The sequence below is a fragment of the Dromaius novaehollandiae genome, chromosome 2 (assembly GCF_036370855.1).
Source record: "Dromaius novaehollandiae isolate bDroNov1 chromosome 2, bDroNov1.hap1, whole genome shotgun sequence".
Taxonomy (NCBI): domain Eukaryota; kingdom Metazoa; phylum Chordata; class Aves; order Casuariiformes; family Dromaiidae; genus Dromaius; species Dromaius novaehollandiae.
Genome location: NC_088099.1, coordinates 63,724,042 through 63,749,659, shown reverse-complemented (window position 1 = coordinate 63,749,659; position 25,618 = coordinate 63,724,042).

The following is a 25,618-nucleotide window of genomic DNA, read 5'->3' as shown; positions in this document are numbered from 1 at the left end:
CACGTGGGGCTGCTGGATGAAGGAAGCATCCGGACGACCGCAGCAGCAGCGAGGGCCTACATCTTCTCCTCCTTTCAACCTATCTGTCAGCAGGTGACATTCTGGGTGCCTCAAATCCAGGCTGCTTCTGCCAGTCTTAACCCAAGGGCATCAAGGGTGGCTTTGTTAAAAGGCCCTTTCTTGCGGGGGCTAGCGCAAGGTCCACGAGCCACCATTGCCAGGTCTGTCAGGTGAAGGTAAACTGCCCAAACACCAGTGCCTTAACATGAAGCTCCTGGTATAGGGCACAGCTGAAAATGGACCGCTGTTATGCACGTGGTTACCTCAAAGTACTGGGTTGTTTCTGAAATCTTGAGTCTTTTGGTCTGGCTCATTCTTTGCCCAGCCGTTCAACACAGCAACCACTAAAAAGTGTGTCTGTGTGTGTTGTCTGTGTGTGTGTGCACGTGCACATGCCTAATAAAGCCAGCAGCTTTATAGTAATAGAGCCTTTCATGGTGGTCTTAAGAAAGGAACTGTAATGACAGCACACCTTGAAATGGAGCAATAACCAGTGTGGTACTGGCCCAGCTCTCCAGGAACAGAGGAAATTCAAGGACTATGCACAAAGGCATGTGGTGTAGGCATCTCTTGAGCTGTCAAGTCAGTGGCCGACAAATGGTAGAAGGCTTTTTAAGAATCGATCCGTTGGATTCAAGGAAATGTCGGTGCTTCTCGAATAGCACAATAGCCAGTGTGACTTGTGTTCTCTTGCCTGGCAGTCTCTCGGGATAATTTCCCAGTGCATGCTAGCGGAGTAGCTGGGTCCCCGGAGGCATGGGGTCTGTGCCTGTTTGCTTCCCGTTGCTGTAAAGGCCATACCATTGCCCCACACCTTCCTTTCTGCAGCAGGTCTGTTGGTGTTTGAACTGAACGTTCCCTTACTTGTCCCCATAGGAGGAGTTTCCTCTCTCTGGCGTGCACGTGAAGACGCAGAGGTAAAAATGATTTCCTCTTGGCTAGATGATGCTTTAGAGGAGCTCCAGGCCTGTCTCACACAAACTTCACACGACACAATTCCCAGGGCTCTTCCCACTGCCCTGCCTGCCTCTCTGCTTTTCCTTTCTCCCTAGTGGGCAGCTATATCTCCATGTCCCTTCGAGGCCTGGAGCAACCCCTCCATGAGCCTGTTAGCTAGGGCAGGGCTGTTGGAAGCTCCACCTTTCCGCTGCTGGAGAAGGGGCATAGGGGTAGGCCCCATCCTGCAGCTGCTTCTCACACTCTCAGCCACTGGCTGGAGTCCAGCCACTTGATGCTCCCAGGCACCTCGAGGGAGATTTGTTGCCTCTCTCCCATTCCCATGGCATAGCACCAGCCCGCAAGAACGGTGGTCTCTGTCTCTGTGGCGCACTTTTTCCAGGCAAGCGGATGAGGTATTAGGAGCAACACTTAGCGAAATCCAGACCCTCCAAGGAGAGCTGCGTGAGCTCCAGGAAGTCCTCCACGCTCTGAGATGGAGCGCAAAGGACGTTGCCCGGCGTGCTCTCAACGAAGCCCTGAAGCAGACTGAGGGCATGACAGCGTGGGTAAGAGACCATTGCAGAAGGCTCTCCTCAGAGATTTTTCTTCCCCGCCCCGGCACGTATCCTAGTAGAGTTCCCTGCCACAGCTAACAGAAAGGCTCGGAGCACTGGAGTGAGCAGCCCCGCCACTCTGATACTGGTCAATGGGAGCCAAGCAAACCTGGGAGCTTTTCAGGGAATTCCCAAGCTCCTTAGGCCAGAGTGCAACAGCCAAGTTCACCTTAGCTGGCCCAGGAAGGGAGCTGGGATGTGCCCCTTTGCCTCTAATAGCTGCTCTCTTTTCTGTGTCTTCCCAGCATGTTCAAAAGTTAATCGAGGAAGCACTGGAGAAGCTGGAATATAACCAAGTCCAGATGCCGGATTTGGCCCGCAAATCATCAGGTGCGGCTACAGCACGGGAACAACCAAGACAGGGCGCCTCCTCTCTGTGCTTCAGCCTGTGTTAGCTTTCCTTTGCCACGGCCCATTAGCATAGCTCCATGAGCCACTGCTGTGTGTTCCAGGGGGGCTCACGCAAGGAAGACAGAGGGGAACGTCCCTGCTGGAGATCTAGGAATACCTAGTAGCATTTTTCAAGTTGACAGTGCAGTGGGAACAGGCGTCACCGTGGCAGTGTTCATTAGGACACAGCTATGTCCGCATGCCTTGATTCCTGCTCCGGGAGCACTAATTGGAATCCATGGAAGTAACAGTGGAGGGAAAGGAGGCAGGTACCAGGGCTGCGACGGTTCCCGTACAAGATGGCTGTTCAATAAATCCTTTTCTTTCCGAGTCTCTCCGGAGTTCATCCATGTCAGGAATTGAAATAACTGTCACAGGGGAGTGTCTCTGCTGCTTGTCTGAGGACAGGTCCACAGCCTACGGGGTTCATGAGATCCTCCGGAGAGATCACAGCCTTATAAACAGATGCAGTCCTCCAGGGAAGACTGGACTTGATCAGTGCATTCTTGTTTCAGGGGCTACCATCATTCATTCCAAGACTTCTGCCTCCTTCCGCGACACCAAAGGAATACTCTTCTGGGCTGGGCTCCCCTTGCTGCACTCCATGAAGTCTCCTGAGGTTATCCTTGAGGTAGGGACACCAAGAAACAGAGAGCAACCAAGCTGGGAGGGGAGAACCAAACCCACTGTGGAGAGTGTCCCTTTCCCACATGAACAGCGTGCACTGTTCTTCCTTCAGCCTGAAAATCATCCGGGAAACTGCTGGTCTTTCCCCGGGAGTCAGGGTCACGTCTTCATCAAGCTGCCCAAAGCAGTCTTTCCACGAGCTGTTACGCTGGAACATATTTCAGCGAGAGTGTCCCCTGGAGAAAACATCTCCAGTGCTCCGAAAGACTTTGCTGTCTATGTAAGTGCTTCCTCTAGAGTCGGGGGGGTTGTGAAGAGCATTTCTAAGCATGGCAGGGTGGCAGCGGGCAGGTGAATACAGGTCCCGCAACGCTGGGAGGATTCTCTCTGGCCTGCGACTTCCTCCGAGCCTGGAGGAGAAACAAACTCCTTTGAGTTACTCCATTTCCATCACACGCCTTTCCTTTGCGGTGTAGCCTCAGAGCAAAGCTTCCCATTTCCGGGGCCGCGCAGTGCTAAATGAGCCCTGAGTTGCAGGAGCTGGCACGCTGGCTCTGCCACCACTCCTCCCAAATAATCCCCCTGCCCCTACTTCCTTTCTCCTCCTTGGTGCCAATTCTCTTTCCTGCGCACCCAAAGCTGCTCTTCCCAACACTCCCACCTCGGCCTAATTCTGGCCGCTTCAGTAGTTGCCCTAGGGAAGCTGAGTCTTCCCGCTGTGTACCTCCCTCTCTTCTTTTCTCCACCCCTGCCTTTCCGTAGGGGATGAAGGCGGAAAATGAGGAGCAGGGGCTGTTCCTAGGAGAGTTCACGTACGTGGCTGCAGAACATCCCTTCCAGACTTTCCAGCTGAAGGTACAGTGAGGAAGAGGCATGAGAAGTGTACGGGGGGAGGAGGAGGAGGAGGAGAAGTGTAGCTGGCAGGGGAGAAGCTCTAAGTAGTCGAAGGCCAGGGAGGAAAAGACAGCTCATCTCTTCTCATTTCAGAACGAGCGCTCTGACTCCATAGAGTACGTGAAGCTGAAGGTGCTGAGCAACTGGGGCCACCCGGAATACACATGCGTCTATCGAGTCAGGGTCCACGGTGACGCAGTACCCAATGAAGAGGACCCAGCATGGCGCTCTGCTGGAAACAACAGAGCACCCTGATTAAAGCTCGCAAGATTTGAGCAGCAGTGGTGATGGGCTACTGTGTGTGCCTTTCCTGCCTCCTTTCAATCCAGACTGCTCTGTCCTTGACAGCACCTCTTGAGATTGTTCTTGGCACTCTCATCGACTCGTTCCCATGCTTAAAGTGTCACCTGCAGGACGGGCTAGGCCTTCCCCCGTCCGTCCAGCATTTTTCTCACACCGCAATGGGCTATTGCTGGAGAAGGGGCAAACCGGTGAGGAAAGCGGGGAAACCAAGAGAGCTTTCCTTTAAATGGAAAGGCAGAAATCCTCTTTGACTCGGAGGACAGTGGCAGAGCAAAGCAGCAGTTTGTCAGGCCAGTACAGCAAGCCACTGCTGTCCCTGGTTCCTTATGCCTTGCATGACTTGATGCCTGTTGGCTGCAGGAGGAGGCTCTCGCTGCATGCGGGCAAGCACTCTCCTCGTGTGGCTCCCCATCCTCCACTCAGCGTGGCTTTTACGGACAGGCTGGATGGGGCTGTTCCCCCAGCTTTTGGCCTCTTCTATCATCCCTCTCCCCCCCTTCAGCAGACCTTGTGGTCTCCCCTCCAGGCCCTTTTCTGTGCTGGTACAGGGGCTGGAAGATGGGGTCTCTGGCTGGCATCACCTCCTACGCTTTGTTCAGCATGTTTGGCTGATTTTCCTGGGACTAGGGGACCCTGACAGTCTAAGAAGGTGGCTTCTGATCCTGTGTGTATCAGCAGAGCAGTTTTCTGTTCCCACGCCCCTCGTCGTGTACATCGCACCTCCAAGTAACCCCTTTCCCCGTGCCCCGTGTCAGCGTGGTGGCGGTGGGTCTTCCTGGCACCAGGGCTTGGGACTCCGAGTGCTGGGAGTTTGTGCAGGACGCGCGTAGGTTTTCCTCTGTGGCAGGAGGAGCTGGTGTTTTCCCACCTCCTCTGATTTCCTCCCCTTTCCTCATAAGGCTTTTCTCCGCCACGCCAGTCAAACTCCTGTAAGCTGACCATCCAGTTCCTCCTCATTCACCCCGAGGCTTTGCCAAGCGTTGCCAAATTACCCCTCCGGGAAGGAAAGGTGTCTGCCTTTGCAGTTGCTGCGTCCTTCTTTGCCTCCCCTTTTTGTGCTACACCTGCTGGGAAGCCCATGGTCTCCAGTGGAGCCATACCCTCACCCGGGGCTCCACTGGTTCAAGCACAGCCCCGGCTGGTAAAGAAGCCTTTACGGGCTCCTGGGGTGTGACAGGCCTGTATCATACCCTGCATCACCCCGATCCACAGCTCCTCCAGAGTGTCCAAGTCAGGCCTTACGGGGCTCGGGGCTCGGCTTTTTTACTCGCAGCAGCCCACGGCCACACAGATGGGCCGGTGCCTCCTGGACCTCTGTCCAGGGCATCCTTTCTCCCTTATCTCTGACACGCTCACAGGCTTCCAACTTCCCGATTCTTAGGCTCAGCTCTTGCTCCCCCAATGCCTCATCATCAGGCAGGGCTCAGAGAAGTGCCCCTGCCTTTGGCCAAGGCACTCCTCTTGTCGCCACGATTCGCGTAGCCTCCTCGTGTGAAAAAGGAGTACACGGCTCTCAAGTCCTGAGCACCTGTACCACACAGGCCATGCTCCTTCTTGGTTCTTCCAAACCTCCTCCTTTCTGGCCATGTCCCCGTTCCTGCCATGGTGGCTTGTGCCTGGCAACTGGTGCTCTGCTTCCCCGCTCTGCAGGTCTTGTCCTCCTAATAACCACCACAGCTACCTCCTTCACTGCCCTGGCCTCTTGTATCAGAGGGCTTTCCTCACCCTCGGAATCCCAAACATCCCCATCGCACGTCTCCAGGTCCCAGGCACTTTCACTCAATGCTGCTGCTTCTCTCTGCTCTAAGCCTTTTCCCAGACACAGCACTGCAGCCAGGCACCGCACCATGGCGCTGGTGCCTCCTTAGGAGCCCTGCCCCAATTGTTTTGTGCCGTTTGTAAACGCTGCTCTTTTCCTTGCCCCACAGCTTCTGCAGCACTGGCCAGATCAAACAACAGCTGCTGGCAAGCAGAGCACTTCCTCTCTGCCTTTGGTTGATGCAAAGAAAGGCCATTTTCGCAATGGCTTTCACCACTGATGAGAGGGGCAGCTTGCTTAATGAGTAAGTCAGTCATCCCCAGCATCCCCTCCGTGCTCTCACAGAGCTTGCCCCAACAAACCTCGGCTTCTCGGGCCAGAGGACACGTCCACTCCTTTTGCTCCTTGCTTTTTCCTCCCTCCTTGAAGAGGGGCTTTTCACCCTTCCCAACAAGGTCCTCCTCCCTGGCCCAGGGGGCACCCTTACTTCCCCACACTTCAGCAAGGCCGCCTGGGCACCTCTGTGGCAGATGGCTCTTGGCTAATCCTGCTCAGACCCACAGGAGGCAGTAGGGACGGCTTAGCTCCCAGGCGTCATCGGCCGTGGGGAATATCCCCAACTCACCTGTCTGATGCCTGAGGTAGTGACAACTAAACTGTCCCCAAGCATTACATCCTGCTAGTAGGATTGCTACCCTTTCCACGTTAGGACGCAGACTAGAAACCTGGAGGTTTTCAAACAGAGGTGCATAGGCGATACAAGGTTTGAGAAGACCAGTTTCTCTGTCATCCGCCTACTTCTTCCAACAAGCCAGTCAGCTTGCAGCTAAGACCTCATCTACCTAGTTCCTTGGCAGGCACGTGTCCCTCTGTCTTCTGGGCTCTGGAGAGCTGGTCTCCCTTTGAATTCTTGGCCCTTGCTAACTGGCTCCATAGCAGTTGGAGAGCTGGCTTTCAGCCCTCAGAGCTTGAAGGCAGCACTCTTGCCATGTCAGTCACTAGCAAGAGCCCAGCAGCTCCTCTGCTAAGCACCTGGCAGGGCCCCAAGTGCCCTAGCAGGCCTTAACAGTGCTGACCATCCTCACCTGGGGGCTGCACCAGCACACCCCCCCTCACCTCACCCCACAGGTGTCCATGGGCCCAGAAGCCCTATTTAAGCTTGGGCCTGGGCCTGGAGCCCCTGCCTGAGCTCTGTTGGAGAGCTGTTGCTCTTCAGCTCAGCCAGGGCCCTCCCTGGCCAAGCGCCCTGGTGGCCCAGAGCCTGCTCTGGGGACTGACCTTCTGCCTTCTTCTCCTGGTGCTGCCTTGTCATCTTGGGCCTGCCTGGCAGTCACTGGGCCTGACCCTGACCCTGACCCTGACCTGCTCTTGTGGCTTCTCCTTGGACCTGCCTCGTCGTCCTGAACTTGCCTCATGCTCTGCACTCTTATTGGAGCTGGCCATGATCTCTGGGCCTGTCCTGCTTGGGTGCTGTGGGACAGGGCCCTTGCTGCTGATGCCCTGGCCCTGCATTTGCCTCCTGGCTCCCCATCCTTAAGGAGCAGCTGGCCCTTCCCGATCCCAGACGCACCCTAGGATGCCAGTGGAGAAGTCTCTTGATGAGACTTGGGAGGTGCCCTCACCAAGGGCCTTACTCAGAGCACGGCTGCTGTGACAGGTGTCTTGGAGTCACCTTGAACGACTGAGCGCACAGACCGCTCGTCCTCCTTTTGGGCTGTGATGTTCTGCTGAGACGCAGCAGAAGCCTGGCATGGAGGGGTTGTGTTCTGGTGCCTCGGGCCCTGTATGCAGGGAGGGGGCCTTCTGTGAAGCCCCCACCTGGAGGGTCTCTCTCAGCATGGTGAGCTGGTGTGTACAGGAAACTCCAGTCTGAGGTACATCTGCGCCAAGGTAAAAGGAGTGACTGACTGACTGACTGACTGACTGATGGAAGTGTAATGTGCCATTAACTTCCATCCCAAAGCAAAAGATGGGGAGTTTTACAGGAGGAAGAGCTTACTTAGCTGCAGCCTAACAAGGCCTTGTGCACTGGAAACACTGGTAAGCACCACAGGAGAAGGACCACGAATACCTTCGGTATACGAGCTAGGAAAACCAACGACAACCACCATCCAACAGCCTTCTCATTTACGGCCCAGGCAAGCCTCAGGGCGAGCAACGAGGGATGCGCCTCAGGGCGCGGCGCGGCGCGGCGCGGCGCGGCCGCAGCCCTCCCGCTCGGGGGCACAAGGGAGCGCGGCCGGCAGAGGCGCGGTACTTGCCGCCAGCAGCGTAGCGGTGGCTGCGAGCTGCGGGCGGCTCCTTGACGGCGCGCCTCATCCCGGAGACCCGCCTCGGGGAGAGAAGAGAGAGAAAGCCGGCCCGGGCTGCGCCCGCCCCACCGCCGCGCGGCTCCGCGCCAGGAACGGACGCCCAACGGCTGCGCGCTCCTCGCCGCCGCCGCCGCCGCCGCCGCCGCCGCCCAGCTCCCTCCCGACCGCTCCGCGCACCGGCGGAACCGGCCGGCCGCGCGCGAAGCCGCCCCAGCGGCCCGCCGTCCCCATGGCAACGGCGGCGGCGGCTCGGGGCTCTTCGCCACCACCCCCCGCCCCGCCCGCAAGGGGGCGTGGCCTGCAGCCCCCACGCCCCGAACCCGCGGCGGGATAGGCGGGTGGGGAAGGCGCGGAAGCTGCGTCCCCTGCCGCTTGCCGTCGCCGCCGTTTTGCCGGGTGCCGTCGCCGCGGTAGCGGTGAGGGTTGAAGCATGGCGCAGCCCGTCTGATGCCCTGCTCAGCTGGTCCGCAGTTCGGCGTGGGCTCGGGGCGTGTACTCAGCGGGGGCTGTGCTCAGGGGTGCGGGCTGCCTGCCCTCGCGGCATCCTGGCCGGGCTGGGGTCGGCTGTGCAGGCCCCGCAGAAGCGATGCCGCCAGCCACGCCGGGATTTATGCTCCCGTCGAGCCGCGTGAGGTTTGGTGCCTCCGCCGTTGCTGCGGCGTAGCACAAGCCGGCCAGAACAGTGCTTTTGCTCTGTGTGATGCACTCTTTCTAGGCGAGCAGGTGAGGAGTGAGGAGCTGAACCTCCAAGTTCACCTTGGCTGGCCTTGTAAGGGGGGCTGGCTTGCGCCCGGTGGCCCGTTCCTTTTCCTGCTAAGGGCCGCTCTTTTCTGTCTTCCTTCCCAGGACGTGCAAAAGCTAATCGATGAAGCATGGGAGAAGCTGGAAGGTGGTAACCAAGGCCAGACGCTGGATTGTGCCCACAAATCGTCAGGTGCGGCTACGGCACATGAACAACAGAGGCAGGGCGCCTTCCAAAGCGCCTCCTGTCTAGCTGGACAAGGTTTGCATTGGAACGTCCCCAGTGGCAGGAGAGACAGGGTAAAAAGTTGAGGGCTGCCGCCTGCTCAAAAGGCATGATGTGACTGACGGAGTGTGTGATGTGGCAAACCACATATGAAAGACCTCAAGCCTAGGTGTCCTTGTTTGCTAGCAGAGGGCTGTGTTAGCTTTCATTTTCCACAGCCTATTGGGAGAGTTCAGTGAATCACTGCTGTGCGTTCCAGGGGGCTCATGCAAGGAAGACAGAGGGGGCTATCACTGCTGGAGATCTAGGAATATGTAGTAGCACCTCTCAAGTTGACACAGCCACAACACACATGGTTCATAGGACCCTCTGGACAGATGAAATGCTTATATCCAGATATATATCCAGATATATGTCCTTCCTCCAGGGAAGACAGTACTTTATCATTGCATTTGTGTTAAATTTTCAGGGGCTGCTGTCCTGCTTTCAATGACTTCTGTCTTCTTCCGGAATACCGAAGAAAACTCTGCTGGGCTGGGCTCCCATTGTTGGGTGAGATGAAGTTTCCTGAGGTTATTCTTGAGGTAGGGACATCAAGAAACAGAGAGCAGCCAAGGTGGGGTTCACTAATCCAGTGTTAGGGGTTTCCCTTACCCTTGCCTCTGTTTCTGCATTGCTCTTGCAGGTACCTACTTGCTTCTTGTGTCTCCCTACAGGGGAGTATTTCCTCTGCAAACCTGCCTCAGGTCCTCAGTGCTGAGTGGCTTCTAACAGGGGAACTTGGTCAGGCAGGGTTTGCCTTCCCAGTCCTTGTGAAGACTGTTGGTATTATTACATTGAAGGTAAAGGAGCATGGGGCCTCGAGAGGCCTGAGGTGTGAGCGATGTGGGGCTCCAAGTGAGCACAGGTGGGCACTGGCAGCCAGCACTGTTGACTTGCCTCAAATTTAATTTGCCAGACTGTCCTGCCATGGCAACAAAACTCTTTTGCTGACTCTGTGAATTGTTACTTTCTGGGGGGGAAGGGAAAAAATAAAGTCTTCCCTTTTCCATAGGGAAATGGGGGGCTGACTGCAGTCCCTAGAGATCCCATGAGGTAGCAAAAAAAGCGAGATTCAGATATGCTCCCTTCCCCTCCTCTAAACACGTCTCCTATCCTCTGCAGTCAAGAGCCTGCTGCCCAGAGCAACAACTAGAAAAAAAAGTGCAGGCCCAGCCCTTCTCTTATGCCACTGTGCCTTCTTCGGGCTACAGGAAAAAAGCTGCTGCCGCCACCATGAAGCTGAGCCGCCGGCAGAGAACTGCTGACTGTACGTGGTTGCTCGCTTCAGTTGGCTCTGCAGGCCCTGGTGGTGCAGAGTGTCAAAAGCAGGGACTAGACAAGGCTGCTGGTGGCTCCCAAATCACTCCCTCCTCCCTGGGACTTCAGAGAGTTTAATACTTGGGAGGAGATGTTGTGATTTCCGAGGGCTGCCTCTCTGCAGAGGAAGAGAGCAGCTTCTGTGTCCTGTCAGGTTGAGCTTGGCCTGGAAATACGGCGCTGCCTTGTCTACTGTGATGTCGCTGCCTGCCGTTGACATCACAAGCCGTCGCTGCTGTGTGAGGTAGCAAGAGCAGGGCGGCAGCTCCGGGCTGCCCCTGCCGCTTGGTCACTCCCTGTCGTGGAGGCAAGGAGGTCGGAGCGCTTTTGGCCCATGCCCACGCAAACAGGGTGTTTGGCAACTGCAGCTCTGCAAGGATGTTCAGAAATCACGGCCAAGACCTACGCTGGTATGGAGGTGCTTCTTCGGGGAGTTCTAGAGATCCCCCTCTCTTCTCCCCAAGTGCCGTTTGCAGCTAATCAGCCCGGCGCTGGGGGACGGACTGGGGAAGAACACAAGGACAGCCTCCGAGCTCAGTGTAAAGGTGGCTGAAGGCAACAGCAGGTAGCACGTGTCCTGTGTGCCTGAGCCCCTTTCTTTCTTGTAGGCAATCTGCGAGCCAAGGGCCTGTTCTCCAGAGCACCGGAGTCCGCAGGCAGGACCAAGGCCAGCTTCAGCATCCTGGCAAAAGTAAGCTGACGCGATTCTTCAGTACAGCTCTCTCTGCTTGTTACCATTTACAGTGTGGCTTGTTTGCATGGAAGGAGAAGGCTGTTGTCCAATGGCAGTGAGAAAAACCGGCTCAAATACAACTGCATTACGAGAGCTGTTGCTTCTGCATGGCTCAGCCATCCAAAGGCAGGAAATGCAACGTGGAGGCTTTATGCGACCATATAAGCCTTTTTTCTGAAATGTGCAAAGACTCAGTGGTTGCCTGCTGTTTTTCATGTGCAGGTTTCCTCGTCCAGGTCAAACTCGCTCTATACTTTCTCCAGCTGGTGAAGAGCTTTTCAGCCCCCAGTTGTTTCAAACTCTTGTCAGAGGCAGAGCAAGAGCTCCCAGAAGCCCGGCCTTAGGCTCTGCCTCAAGGTCCTGGGGACCAGGAAAGGCAGCTCTGCCTATGACCTAAGAGGCCGACCCTCTGTAGCCCTAAAGGGAGATATGACCTGATTAAGGAGTGATGTTTGGACTGGAGGGAATTCATTTCCCGTCCCCTGTCCTGCTTGCAGCTGCAGAGCAACTGACAGAAGCGGGAGCAAGTCACAGAAACGGGAGGATGCCTCCTGTCCTCTGCCAACACAAAGAGGACGAGTAGAAGCCCTAACCTAGAATTACACACGAGCTCACTGGACTTTTTCCATCTTGCCTCTTTCTCAGGAGTTTTCTGGCTCATCTGGCATTTCATCCTGCTGAGCGTAACGTCTCCTCAGCGCTTTGTGCTCCACGTTTTGGGCACTATTGCAAGGTAAAGCTGAGGCAGCACCTTTTCTTGAGAGTGGGGGGAGAACAGTCTCGGCACAAGTACCGACTGGATGGTGGGCAGGAGAAGCGGGTGTGAATTATGTCCTTTGCGTCTCCAAAGAATCGCCTCTACTCCCTTAGGCAGGAAGTACGGCCCTAGCTTTTGTTGGCACTGCTTCTCCTGGTCTGGAGTTAATCCTCCATCCCTAGCTCCCCTATGCCAATCCTCACCCTCCCAAATGCCCCACTGCCACAGTGGCTGAAAACTTGACCACTGACTGGAGCTCGTGCGCGAGCAGGCCACTTCCCAAGTCAGTAACGCCAGGTGCAAGAGCTGCAGTTGCTACTGCTGCTCTGGAGCCTGCTTAGGGCCTGCACAGCTGCAGCCAGCTTCACCCTTCTTTTCCTCCATGCTCCTCCACAGGCAAAAGAAGGCTCGGAAGACAGTTCTCCTGGTGCTGCTTGCTCTGTTTGCCTCCCTTCTTGGTGAGTGTCTGTAGAGCCCCGAAGTCACGGTGGTTCTTTACGAGAGACCCCGTGCTTGCTTCTGCTTGGGTCCATGTAGACGGCTGTGGCCAGAGGAGCCCAACTAGGAGCAGGAAGGCCCTGAGAGAGGGCTGCCCCGCTTCCACGTGCCTCAGAGCAACGGGGGTGGGCACAGGGTGACTTGCTTTTCCCCGGAGCTGAAGCTAAGTCTCCTAAGCCTGGGGAGCGGCAGTGGCTAGCCTGCTTGCCCCAGGAAGTGGGGAAGCTTCCTTCAGGAGAGAGCAGCATGTCCCGGGGAAGGAATCTTCATCTCTTCAGAGGCCCCTCTTCCATCATCCTCTCTTCCCGAGAAGAAGAGAGGAGACACAATGATGGCATCTGTGCCTGACCCTCAGAGTGCAGCAGGCAGCCCTATGGAGGGAGGCAGCTGGTTAAGGTTTCATGAGGCGCTAACAAAGCCTGGGAGATCCCCGTGCTGGCTTGTCACCCTTCCCAAGCAGTCTCCAGCCGCAGGAGCACTTGCAGCCTGTCTTTTGCTGGCACACCAACTCACGCACAGCTTCCTAACATCAGCTGGGTGTCAGCATGCCTGAAGGACTGGAGCCCTACTTGCACACAGCTCTTCTGGCATGAGCAAGTTCGAAGTGTAAAGAGAGCTTTGGTTTGTGACCAACAGGTGTTTACCACGTGGGGCTGCTGGATGAAGGAAGCATCCGGACGACCGCAGCAGCAGCGAGGGCCTACATCTTCTCCTCCTTTCAACCTATCTGTCAGCAGGTGACATTCTGGGTGCCTCAAATCCAGGCTGCTTCTGCCAGTCTTAACCCAAGGGCATCAAGGGTGGCTTTGTTAAAAGGCCCTTTCTTGCGGGGGCTAGCGCAAGGTCCACGAGCCACCATTGCCAGGTCTGTCAGGTGAAGGTAAACTGCCCAAACACCAGTGCCTTAACATGAAGCTCCTGGTATAGGGCACAGCTGAAAATGGACCGCTGTTATGCACGTGGTTACCTCAAAGTACTGGGTTGTTTCTGAAATCTTGAGTCTTTTGGTCTGGCTCATTCTTTGCCCAGCCGTTCAACACAGCAACCACTAAAAAGTGTGTCTGTGTGTGTTGTCTGTGTGTGTGTGCACGTGCACATGCCTAATAAAGCCAGCAGCTTTATAGTAATAGAGCCTTTCATGGTGGTCTTAAGAAAGGAACTGTAATGACAGCACACCTTGAAATGGAGCAATAACCAGTGTGGTACTGGCCCAGCTCTCCAGGAACAGAGGAAATTCAAGGACTATGCACAAAGGCATGTGGTGTAGGCATCTCTTGAGCTGTCAAGTCAGTGGCCGACAAATGGTAGAAGGCTTTTTAAGAATCGATCCGTTGGATTCAAGGAAATGTCGGTGCTTCTCGAATAGCACAATAGCCAGTGTGACTTGTGTTCTCTTGCCTGGCAGTCTCTCGGGATAATTTCCCAGTGCATGCTAGCGGAGTAGCTGGGTCCCCGGAGGCATGGGGTCTGTGCCTGTTTGCTTCCCGTTGCTGTAAAGGCCATACCATTGCCCCACACCTTCCTTTCTGCAGCAGGTCTGTTGGTGTTTGAACTGAACGTTCCCTTACTTGTCCCCATAGGAGGAGTTTCCTCTCTCTGGCGTGCACGTGAAGACGCAGAGGTAAAAATGATTTCCTCTTGGCTAGATGATGCTTTAGAGGAGCTCCAGGCCTGTCTCACACAAACTTCACACGACACAATTCCCAGGGCTCTTCCCACTGCCCTGCCTGCCTCTCTGCTTTTCCTTTCTCCCTAGTGGGCAGCTATATCTCCATGTCCCTTCGAGGCCTGGAGCAACCCCTCCATGAGCCTGTTAGCTAGGGCAGGGCTGTTGGAAGCTCCACCTTTCCGCTGCTGGAGAAGGGGCATAGGGGTAGGCCCCATCCTGCAGCTGCTTCTCACACTCTCAGCCACTGGCTGGAGTCCAGCCACTTGATGCTCCCAGGCACCTCGAGGGAGATTTGTTGCCTCTCTCCCATTCCCATGGCATAGCACCAGCCCGCAAGAACGGTGGTCTCTGTCTCTGTGGCGCACTTTTTCCAGGCAAGCGGATGAGGTATTAGGAGCAACACTTAGCGAAATCCAGACCCTCCAAGGAGAGCTGCGTGAGCTCCAGGAAGTCCTCCACGCTCTGAGATGGAGCGCAAAGGACGTTGCCCGGCGTGCTCTCAACGAAGCCCTGAAGCAGACTGAGGGCATGACAGCGTGGGTAAGAGACCATTGCAGAAGGCTCTCCTCAGAGATTTTTCTTCCCCGCCCCGGCACGTATCCTAGTAGAGTTCCCTGCCACAGCTAACAGAAAGGCTCGGAGCACTGGAGTGAGCAGCCCCGCCACTCTGATACTGGTCAATGGGAGCCAAGCAAACCTGGGAGCTTTTCAGGGAATTCCCAAGCTCCTTAGGCCAGAGTGCAACAGCCAAGTTCACCTTAGCTGGCCCAGGAAGGGAGCTGGGATGTGCCCCTTTGCCTCTAATAGCTGCTCTCTTTTCTGTGTCTTCCCAGCATGTTCAAAAGTTAATCGAGGAAGCACTGGAGAAGCTGGAATATAACCAAGTCCAGATGCCGGATTTGGCCCGCAAATCATCAGGTGCGGCTACAGCACGGGAACAACCAAGACAGGGCGCCTCCTCTCTGTGCTTCAGCCTGTGTTAGCTTTCCTTTGCCACGGCCCATTAGCATAGCTCCATGAGCCACTGCTGTGTGTTCCAGGGGGGCTCACGCAAGGAAGACAGAGGGGAACGTCCCTGCTGGAGATCTAGGAATACCTAGTAGCATTTTTCAAGTTGACAGTGCAGTGGGAACAGGCGTCACCGTGGCAGTGTTCATTAGGACACAGCTATGTCCGCATGCCTTGATTCCTGCTCCGGGAGCACTAATTGGAATCCATGGAAGTAACAGTGGAGGGAAAGGAGGCAGGTACCAGGGCTGCGACGGTTCCCGTACAAGATGGCTGTTCAATAAATCCTTTTCTTTCCGAGTCTCTCCGGAGTTCATCCATGTCAGGAATTGAAATAACTGTCACAGGGGAGTGTCTCTGCTGCTTGTCTGAGGACAGGTCCACAGCCTACGGGGTTCATGAGATCCTCCGGAGAGATCACAGCCTTATAAACAGATGCAGTCCTCCAGGGAAGACTGGACTTGATCAGTGCATTCTTGTTTCAGGGGCTACCATCATTCATTCCAAGACTTCTGCCTCCTTCCGCGACACCAAAGGAATACTCTTCTGGGCTGGGCTCCCCTTGCTGCACTCCATGAAGTCTCCTGAGGTTATCCTTGAGGTAGGGACACCAAGAAACAGAGAGCAACCAAGCTGGGAGGGGAGAACCAAACCCACTGTGGAGAGTGTCCCTTTCCCACATGAACAGCGTGCACTGTTCTTCCTTCAGCCTGAAAATCATCCGGGAAACTGCTGGTCTTTCCCCGGGAGTCAGGGTCACGTCTTCATCAAGCTGCCCAAAGCAGTCTTTCCACGAGCTGTTACGCTGGAACATATTTCAGCGAGAGTGTCCCCTGGAGAAAACATCTCCAGTGCTCCGAAAGACTTTGCTGTCTATGTAAGTGCTTCCTCTAGAGTCGGGGGGGTTGTGAAGAGCATTTCTAAGCATGGCAGGGTGGCAGCGGGCAGGTGAATACAGGTCCCGCAACGCTGGGAGGATTCTCTCTGGCCTGCGACTTCCTCCGAGCCTGGAGGAGAAACAAACTCCTTTGAGTTACTCCATTTCCATCACACGCCTTTCCTTTGCGGTGTAGCCTCAGAGCAAAGCTTCCCATTTCCGGGGCCGCGCAGTGCTAAATGAGCCCTGAGTTGCAGGAGCTGGCACGCTGGCTCTGCCACCACTCCTCCCAAATAATCCCCCTGCCCCTACTTCCTTTCTCCTCCTTGGTGCCAATTCTCTTTCCTGCGCACCCAAAGCTGCTCTTCCCAACACTCCCACCTCGGCCTAATTCTGGCCGCTTCAGTAGTTGCCCTAGGGAAGCTGAGTCTTCCCGCTGTGTACCTCCCTCTCTTCTTTTCTCCACCCCTGCCTTTCCGTAGGGGATGAAGGCGGAAAATGAGGAGCAGGGGCTGTTCCTAGGAGAGTTCACGTACGTGGCTGCAGAACATCCCTTCCAGACTTTCCAGCTGAAGGTACAGTGAGGAAGAGGCATGAGAAGTGTACGGGGGGAGGAGGAGGAGGAGGAGAAGTGTAGCTGGCAGGGGAGAAGCTCTAAGTAGTCGAAGGCCAGGGAGGAAAAGACAGCTCATCTCTTCTCATTTCAGAACGAGCGCTCTGACTCCATAGAGTACGTGAAGCTGAAGGTGCTGAGCAACTGGGGCCACCCGGAATACACATGCGTCTATCGAGTCAGGGTCCACGGTGACGCAGTACCCAATGAAGAGGACCCAGCATGGCGCTCTGCTGGAAACAACAGAGCACCCTGATTAAAGCTCGCAAGATTTGAGCAGCAGTGGTGATGGGCTACTGTGTGTGCCTTTCCTGCCTCCTTTCAATCCAGACTGCTCTGTCCTTGACAGCACCTCTTGAGATTGTTCTTGGCACTCTCATCGACTCGTTCCCATGCTTAAAGTGTCACCTGCAGGACGGGCTAGGCCTTCCCCCGTCCGTCCAGCATTTTTCTCACACCGCAATGGGCTATTGCTGGAGAAGGGGCAAACCGGTGAGGAAAGCGGGGAAACCAAGAGAGCTTTCCTTTAAATGGAAAGGCAGAAATCCTCTTTGACTCGGAGGACAGTGGCAGAGCAAAGCAGCAGTTTGTCAGGCCAGTACAGCAAGCCACTGCTGTCCCTGGTTCCTTATGCCTTGCATGACTTGATGCCTGTTGGCTGCAGGAGGAGGCTCTCGCTGCATGCGGGCAAGCACTCTCCTCGTGTGGCTCCCCATCCTCCACTCAGCGTGGCTTTTACGGACAGGCTGGATGGGGCTGTTCCCCCAGCTTTTGGCCTCTTCTATCATCCCTCTCCCCCCCTTCAGCAGACCTTGTGGTCTCCCCTCCAGGCCCTTTTCTGTGCTGGTACAGGGGCTGGAAGATGGGGTCTCTGGCTGGCATCACCTCCTACGCTTTGTTCAGCATGTTTGGCTGATTTTCCTGGGACTAGGGGACCCTGACAGTCTAAGAAGGTGGCTTCTGATCCTGTGTGTATCAGCAGAGCAGTTTTCTGTTCCCACGCCCCTCGTCGTGTACATCACACCTCCAAGTAACCCCTTTCCCCGTGCCCCGTGTCAGCGTGGTGGCGGTGGGTCTTCCTGGCACCAGGGCTTGGGACTCCGAGTGCTGGGAGGTTGTGCAGGACGCGTGTAGGTTTTCCTCTGTGGCAGGAGGAGCTGGTGTTTTCCCACCTCCTCTGATTTCCTCCCCTTTCCTCATAAGGCTTTTCTCCGCCACGCCAGTCAAACTCCTGTAAGCTGACCATCCAGTTCCTCCTCATTCACCCCGAGGCTTTGCCAAGCGTTGCCAAATTACCCCTCCGGGAAGGAAAGGTGTCTGCCTTTGCAGTTGCTGCGTCCTTCTTTGCCTCCCCTTTTTGTGCTACACCTGCTGGGAAGCCCATGGTCTCCAGTGGAGCCATACCCTCACCCGGGGCTCCACTGGTTCAAGCACAGCCCCGGCTGGTAAAGAAGCCTTTACGGGCTCCTGGGGTGTGACAGGCCTGTATCATACCCTGCATCACCCCGATCCACAGCTCCTCCAGAGTGTCCAAGTCAGGCCTTACGGGGCTCGGGGCTCGGCTTTTGTACTCGCAGCAGCCCACGGCCACACAGATGGGCCGGTGCCTCCTGGACCTCTGTCCAGGGCATCCTTTCTCCCTTATCTCTGACACGCTCACAGGCTTCCAACTTCCCGATTCTTAGGCTCAGCTCTTGCTCCCCCAATGCCTCATCATCAGGCAGGGCTCAGAGAAGTGCCCCTGCCTTTGGCCAAGGCACTCCTCTTGTCGCCACGATTCGCGTAGCCTCCTCGTGTGAAAAAGGAGTACACGGCTCTCAAGTCCTGAGCACCTGTACCACACAGGCCATGCTCCTTCTTGGTTCTTCCAAACCTCCTCCTTTCTGGCCATGTCCCCGTTCCTGCCATGGTGGCTTGTGCCTGGCAACTGGTGCTCTGCTTCCCCGCTCTGCAGGTCTTGTCCTCCTAATAACCACCACAGCTACCTCCTTCACTGCCCTGGCCTCTTGTATCAGAGGGCTTTCCTCACCCTCGGAATCCCAAACATCCCCATCGCACGTCTCCAGGTCCCAGGCACTTTCACTCAATGCTGCTGCTTCTCTCTGCTCTAAGCCTTTTCCCAGACACAGCACTGCAGCCAGGCACCGCACCATGGCGCTGGTGCCTCCTTAGGAGCCCTGCCCCAATTGTTTTGTGCCGTTTGTAAACGCTGCTCTTTTCCTTGCCCCACAGCTTCTGCAGCACTGGCCAGATCAAACAACAGCTGCTGGCAAGCAGAGCACTTCCTCTCTGCCTTTGGTTGATGCAAAGAAAGGCCATTTTCGCAATGGCTTTCACCACTGATGAGAGGGGCAGCTTGCTTAATGAGTAAGTCAGTCATCCCCAGCATCCCCTCCGTGCTCTCACAGAGCTTGCCCCAACAAACCTCGGCTTCTCGGGCCAGAGGACACGTCCACTCCTTTTGCTCCTTGCTTTTTCCTCCCTCCTTGAAGAGGGGCTTTTCACCCTTCCCAACAAGGTCCTCCTCCCTGGCCCAGGGGGCACCCTTACTTCCCCACACTTCAGCAAGGCCGCCTGGGCACCTCTGTGGCAGATGGCTCTTGGCTAATCCTGCTCAGACCCACAGGAGGCAGTAGGGACGGCTTAGCTCCCAGGCGTCATCGGCCGTGGGGAATATCCCCAACTCACCTGTCTGATGCCTGAGGTAGTGACAACTAAACTGTCCCCAAGCATTACATCCTGCTAGTAGGATTGCTACCCTTTCCACGTTAGGACGCAGACTAGAAACCTGGAGGTTTTCAAACAGAGGTGCATAGGCGATACAAGGTTTGAGAAGACCAGTTTCTCTGTCATCCGCCTACTTCTTCCAACAAGCCAGTCAGCTTGCAGCTAAGACCTCATCTACCTAGTTCCTTGGCAGGCACGTGTCCCTCTGTCTTCTGGGCTCTGGAGAGCTGGTCTCCCTTTGAATTCTTGGCCCTTGCTAACTGGCTCCATAGCAGTTGGAGAGCTGGCTTTCAGCCCTCAGAGCTTGAAGGCAGCACTCTTGCCATGTCAGTCACTAGCAAGAGCCCAGCAGCTCCTCTGCTAAGCACCTGGCAGGGCCCCAAGTGCCCTAGCAGGCCTTAACAGTGCTGACCATCCTCACCTGGGGGCTGCACCAGCACACCCCCCCTCACCTCACCCCACAGGTGTCCATGGGCCCAGAAGCCCTATTTAAGCTTGGGCCTGGGCCTGGAGCCCCTGCCTGAGCTCTGTTGGAGAGCTGTTGCTCTTCAGCTCAGCCAGGGCCCTCCCTGGCCAAGCGCCCTGGTGGCCCAGAGCCTGCTCTGGGGACTGACCTTCTGCCTTCTTCTCCTGGTGCTGCCTTGTCATCTTGGGCCTGCCTGGCAGTCACTGGGCCTGACCCTGACCCTGACCCTGACCTGCTCTTGTGGCTTCTCCTTGGACCTGCCTCGTCGTCCTGAACTTGCCTCATGCTCTGCACTCTTATTGGAGCTGGCCATGATCTCTGGGCCTGTCCTGCTTGGGTGCTGTGGGACAGGGCCCTTGCTGCTGATGCCCTGGCCCTGCATTTGCCTCCTGGCTCCCCATCCTTAAGGAGCAGCTGGCCCTTCCCGATCCCAGACGCACCCTAGGATGCCAGTGGAGAAGTCTCTTGATGAGACTTGGGAGGTGCCCTCACCAAGGGCCTTACTCAGAGCACGGCTGCTGTGACAGGTGTCTTGGAGTCACCTTGAACGACTGAGCGCACAGACCGCTCGTCCTCCTTTTGGGCTGTGATGTTCTGCTGAGACGCAGCAGAAGCCTGGCATGGAGGGGTTGTGTTCTGGTGCCTCGGGCCCTGTATGCAGGGAGGGGGCCTTCTGTGAAGCCCCCACCTGGAGGGTCTCTCTCAGCATGGTGAGCTGGTGTGTACAGGAAACTCCAGTCTGAGGTACATCTGCGCCAAGGTAAAAGGAGTGACTGACTGACTGACTGACTGACTGATGGAAGTGTAATGTGCCATTAACTTCCATCCCAAAGCAAAAGATGGGGAGTTTTACAGGAGGAAGAGCTTACTTAGCTGCAGCCTAACAAGGCCTCGTGCACTGGAAACACTGGTAAGCACCACAGGAGAAGGACCACGAATACCTTCGGTATACGAGCTAGGAAAACCAACGACAACCACCATCCAACAGCCTTCTCATTTACGGCCCAGGCAAGCCTCAGGGCGAGCAACGAGGGATGCGCCTCAGGGCGCGGCGCGGCGCGGCGCGGCCGCAGCCCTCCCGCTCGGGGGCACAAGGGAGCGCGGCCGGCAGAGGCGCGGTACTTGCCGCCAGCAGCGTAGCGGTGGCTGCGAGCTGCGGGCGGCTCCTTGACGGCGCGCCTCATCCCGGAGACCCGCCTCGGGGAGAGAAGAGAGAGAAAGCCGGCCCGGGCTGCGCCCGCCCCACCGCCGCGCGGCTCCGCGCCAGGAACGGACGCCCAACGGCTGCGCGCTCCTCGCCGCCGCCGCCGCCGCCGCCGCCCAGCTCCCTCCCGACCGCTCCGCGCACCGGCGGAACCGGCCGGCCGCGCGCGAAGCCGCCCCAGCGGCCCGCCGTCCCCATGGCAACGGCGGCGGCGGCTCGGGGCTCTTCGCCACCACCCCCCGCCCCGCCCGCAAGGGGGCGTGGCCTGCAGCCCCCACGCCCCGAACCCGCGGCGGGATAGGCGGGTGGGGAAGGCGCGGAAGCTGCGTCCCCTGCCGCTTGCCGTCGCCGCCGTTTTGCCGGGTGCCGTCGCCGCGGTAGCGGTGAGGGTTGAAGCATGGCGCAGCCCGTCTGATGCCCTGCTCAGCTGGTCCGCAGTTCGGCGTGGGCTCGGGGCGTGTACTCAGCGGGGGCTGTGCTCAGGGGTGCGGGCTGCCTGCCCTCGCGGCATCCTGGCCGGGCTGGGGTCGGCTGTGCAGGCCCCGCAGAAGCGATGCCGCCAGCCACGCCGGGATTTATGCTCCCGTCGAGCCGCGTGAGGTTTGGTGCCTCCGCCGTTGCTGCGGCGTAGCACAAGCCGGCCAGAACAGTGCTTTTGCTCTGTGTGATGCACTCTTTCTAGGCGAGCAGGTGAGGAGTGAGGAGCTGAACCTCCAAGTTCACCTTGGCTGGCCTTGTAAGGGGGGCTGGCTTGCGCCCGGTGGCCCGTTCCTTTTCCTGCTAAGGGCCGCTCTTTTCTGTCTTCCTTCCCAGGACGTGCAAAAGCTAATCGATGAAGCATGGGAGAAGCTGGAAGGTGGTAACCAAGGCCAGACGCTGGATTGTGCCCACAAATCGTCAGGTGCGGCTACGGCACATGAACAACAGAGGCAGGGCGCCTTCCAAAGCGCCTCCTGTCTAGCTGGACAAGGTTTGCATTGGAACGTCCCCAGTGGCAGGAGAGACAGGGTAAAAAGTTGAGGGCTGCCGCCTGCTCAAAAGGCATGATGTGACTGACGGAGTGTGTGATGTGGCAAACCACATATGAAAGACCTCAAGCCTAGGTGTCCTTGTTTGCTAGCAGAGGGCTGTGTTAGCTTTCATTTTCCACAGCCTATTGGGAGAGTTCAGTGAATCACTGCTGTGCGTTCCAGGGGGCTCATGCAAGGAAGACAGAGGGGGCTATCACTGCTGGAGATCTAGGAATATGTAGTAGCACCTCTCAAGTTGACACAGCCACAACACACATGGTTCATAGGACCCTCTGGACAGATGAAATGCTTATATCCAGATATATATCCAGATATATGTCCTTCCTCCAGGGAAGACAGTACTTTATCATTGCATTTGTGTTAAATTTTCAGGGGCTGCTGTCCTGCTTTCAATGACTTCTGTCTTCTTCCGGAATACCGAAGAAAACTCTGCTGGGCTGGGCTCCCATTGTTGGGTGAGATGAAGTTTCCTGAGGTTATTCTTGAGGTAGGGACATCAAGAAACAGAGAGCAGCCAAGGTGGGGTTCACTAATCCAGTGTTAGGGGTTTCCCTTACCCTTGCCTCTGTTTCTGCATTGCTCTTGCAGGTACCTACTTGCTTCTTGTGTCTCCCTACAGGGGAGTATTTCCTCTGCAAACCTGCCTCAGGTCCTCAGTGCTGAGTGGCTTCTAACAGGGGAACTTGGTCAGGCAGGGTTTGCCTTCCCAGTCCTTGTGAAGACTGCTGGTATTATTACATTGAAGGTAAAGGAGCATGGGGCCTCGAGAGGCCTGAGGTGTGAGCGATGTGGGGCTCCAAGTGAGCACAGGTGGGCACTGGCAGCCAGCACTGTTGACTTGCCTCAAATTTAATTTGCCAGACTGTCCTGCCATGGCAACAAAACTCTTTTGCTGACTCTGTGAATTGTTACTTTCTGGGGGGGAAGGGAAAAAATAAAGTCTTCCCTTTTCCATAGGGAAATGGGGGGCTGACTGCAGTCCCTAGAGATCCCATGAGGTAGCAAAAAAAGCGAGATTCAGATATGCTCCCTTCCCCTCCTCTAAACACGTCTCCTATCCTCTGCAGTCAAGAGCCTGCTGCCCAGAGCAACAACTAGAAAAAAAAGTGCAGGCCCAGCCCTTCTCTTATGCCACTGTGCCTTCTTCGGGCTACAGGAAAAAAGCTGCTGCCGCCACCATGAAGCTGAGCCGCCGGCAGAGAACTGCTGACTGTACGTGGTTGCTCGCTTCAGTTGGCTCTGCAGGCCCTGGTGGTGCAGAGTGTCAAAAGCAGGGACTAGACAAGGCTGCTGGTGGCTCCCAAATCACTCCCTCCTCCCTGGGACTTCAGAGAGTTTAATACTTGGGAGGAGATGTTGTGATTTCCAAGGGCTGCCTCTCTGCAGAGGAAGAGAGCAGCTTCTGTGTCCTGTCAGGTTGAGCTTGGCCTGGAAATACGGCGCTGCCTTGTCTACTGTGATGTCGCTGCCTGCCGTTGACATCACAAGCCGTCGCTGCTGTGTGAGGTAGCAAGAGCAGGGCGGCAGCTCCGGGCTGCCCCTGCCGCTTGGTCACTCCCTGTCGTGGAGGCAAGGAGGTCGGAGCGCTTTTGGCCCATGCCCACGCAAACAGGGTGTTTGGCAACTGCAGCTCTGCAAGGATGTTCAGAAATCACGGCCAAGACCTACGCTGGTATGGAGGTGCTTCTTCGGGGAGTTCTAGAGATCCCCCTCTCTTCTCCCCAAGTGCCGTTTGCAGCTAATCAGCCCGGCGCTGGGGGACGGACTGGGGAAGAACACAAGGACAGCCTCCGAGCTCAGTGTAAAGGTGGCTGAAGGCAACAGCAGGTAGCACGTGTCCTGTGTGCCTGAGCCCCTTTCTTTCTTGTAGGCAATCTGCGAGCCAAGGGCCTGTTCTCCAGAGCACCGGAGTCCGCAGGCAGGACCAAGGCCAGCTTCAGCATCCTGGCAAAAGTAAGCTGACGCGATTCTTCAGTACAGCTCTCTCTGCTTGTTACCATTTACAGTGTGGCTTGTTTGCATGGAAGGAGAAGGCTGTTGTCCAATGGCAGTGAGAAAAACCGGCTCAAATACAACTGCATGGCCATCCAAAGGCAGGAAATGCAACGTGGAGGCTTTATGCGACCATATAAGCCTTTTTTCTGAAATGTGCAAAGACTCAGTGGTTGCCTGCTGTTTTTCATGTGCAGGTTTCCTCGTCCAGGTCAAACTCGCTCTATACTTTCTCCAGCTGGTGAAGAGCTTTTCAGCCCCCAGTTGTTTCAAACTCTTGTCAGAGGCAGAGCAAGAGCTCCCAGAAGCCCGGCCTTAGGCTCTGCCTCAAGGTCCTGGGGACCAGGAAAGGCAGCTCTGCCTATGACCTAAGAGGCCGACCCTCTGTAGCCCTAAAGGGAGATATGACCTGATTAAGGAGTGATGTTTGGACTGGAGGGAATTCATTTCCCGTCCCCTGTCCTGCTTGCAGCTGCAGAGCAACTGACAGAAGCGGGAGCAAGTCACAGAAACGGGAGGATGCCTCCTGTCCTCTGCCAACACAAAGAGGACGAGTAGAAGCCCTAACCTAGAATTACACACGAGCTCACTGGACTTTTTCCATCTTGCCTCTTTCTCAGGAGTTTTCTGGCTCATCTGGCATTTCATCCTGCTGAGCGTAACGTCTCCTCAGCGCTTTGTGCTCCACGTTTTGGGCACTATTGCAAGGTAAAGCTGAGGCAGCACCTTTTCTTGAGAGTGGGGGGAGAACAGTCTCGGCACAAGTACCGACTGGATGGTGGGCAGGAGAAGCGGGTGTGAATTATGTCCTTTGCGTCTCCAAAGAATCGCCTCTACTCCCTTAGGCAGGAAGTACGGCCCTAGCTTTTGTTGGCACTGCTTCTCCTGGTCTGGAGTTAATCCTCCATCCCTAGCTCCCCTATGCCAATCCTCACCCTCCCAAATGCCCCACTGCCACAGTGGCTGAAAACTTGACCACTGACTGGAGCTCGTGCGCGAGCAGGCCACTTCCCAAGTCAGTAACGCCAGGTGCAAGAGCTGCAGTTGCTACTGCTGCTCTGGAGCCTGCTTAGGGCCTGCACAGCTGCAGCCAGCTTCACCCTTCTTTTCCTCCATGCTCCTCCACAGGCAAAAGAAGGCTCGGAAGACAGTTCTCCTGGTGCTGCTTGCTCTGTTTGCCTCCCTTCTTGGTGAGTGTCTGTAGAGCCCCGAAGTCACGGTGGTTCTTTACGAGAGACCCCGTGCTTGCTTCTGCTTGGGTCCATGTAGACGGCTGTGGCCAGAGGAGCCCAACTAGGAGCAGGAAGGCCCTGAGAGAGGGCTGCCCCGCTTCCACGTGCCTCAGAGCAACGGGGGTGGGCACAGGGTGACTTGCTTTTCCCCGGAGCTGAAGCTAAGTCTCCTAAGCCTGGGGAGCGGCAGTGGCTAGCCTGCTTGCCCCAGGAAGTGGGGAAGCTTCCTTCAGGAGAGAGCAGCATGTCCCGGGGAAGGAATCTTCATCTCTTCAGAGGCCCCTCTTCCATCATCCTCTCTTCCCGAGAAGAAGAGAGGAGACACAATGATGGCATCTGTGCCTGACCCTCAGAGTGCAGCAGGCAGCCCTATGGAGGGAGGCAGCTGGTTAAGGTTTCATGAGGCGCTAACAAAGCCTGGGAGATCCCCGTGCTGGCTTGTCACCCTTCCCAAGCAGTCTCCAGCCGCAGGAGCACTTGCAGCCTGTCTTTTGCTGGCACACCAACTCACGCACAGCTTCCTAACATCAGCTGGGTGTCAGCATGCCTGAAGGACTGGAGCCCTACTTGCACACAGCTCTTCTGGC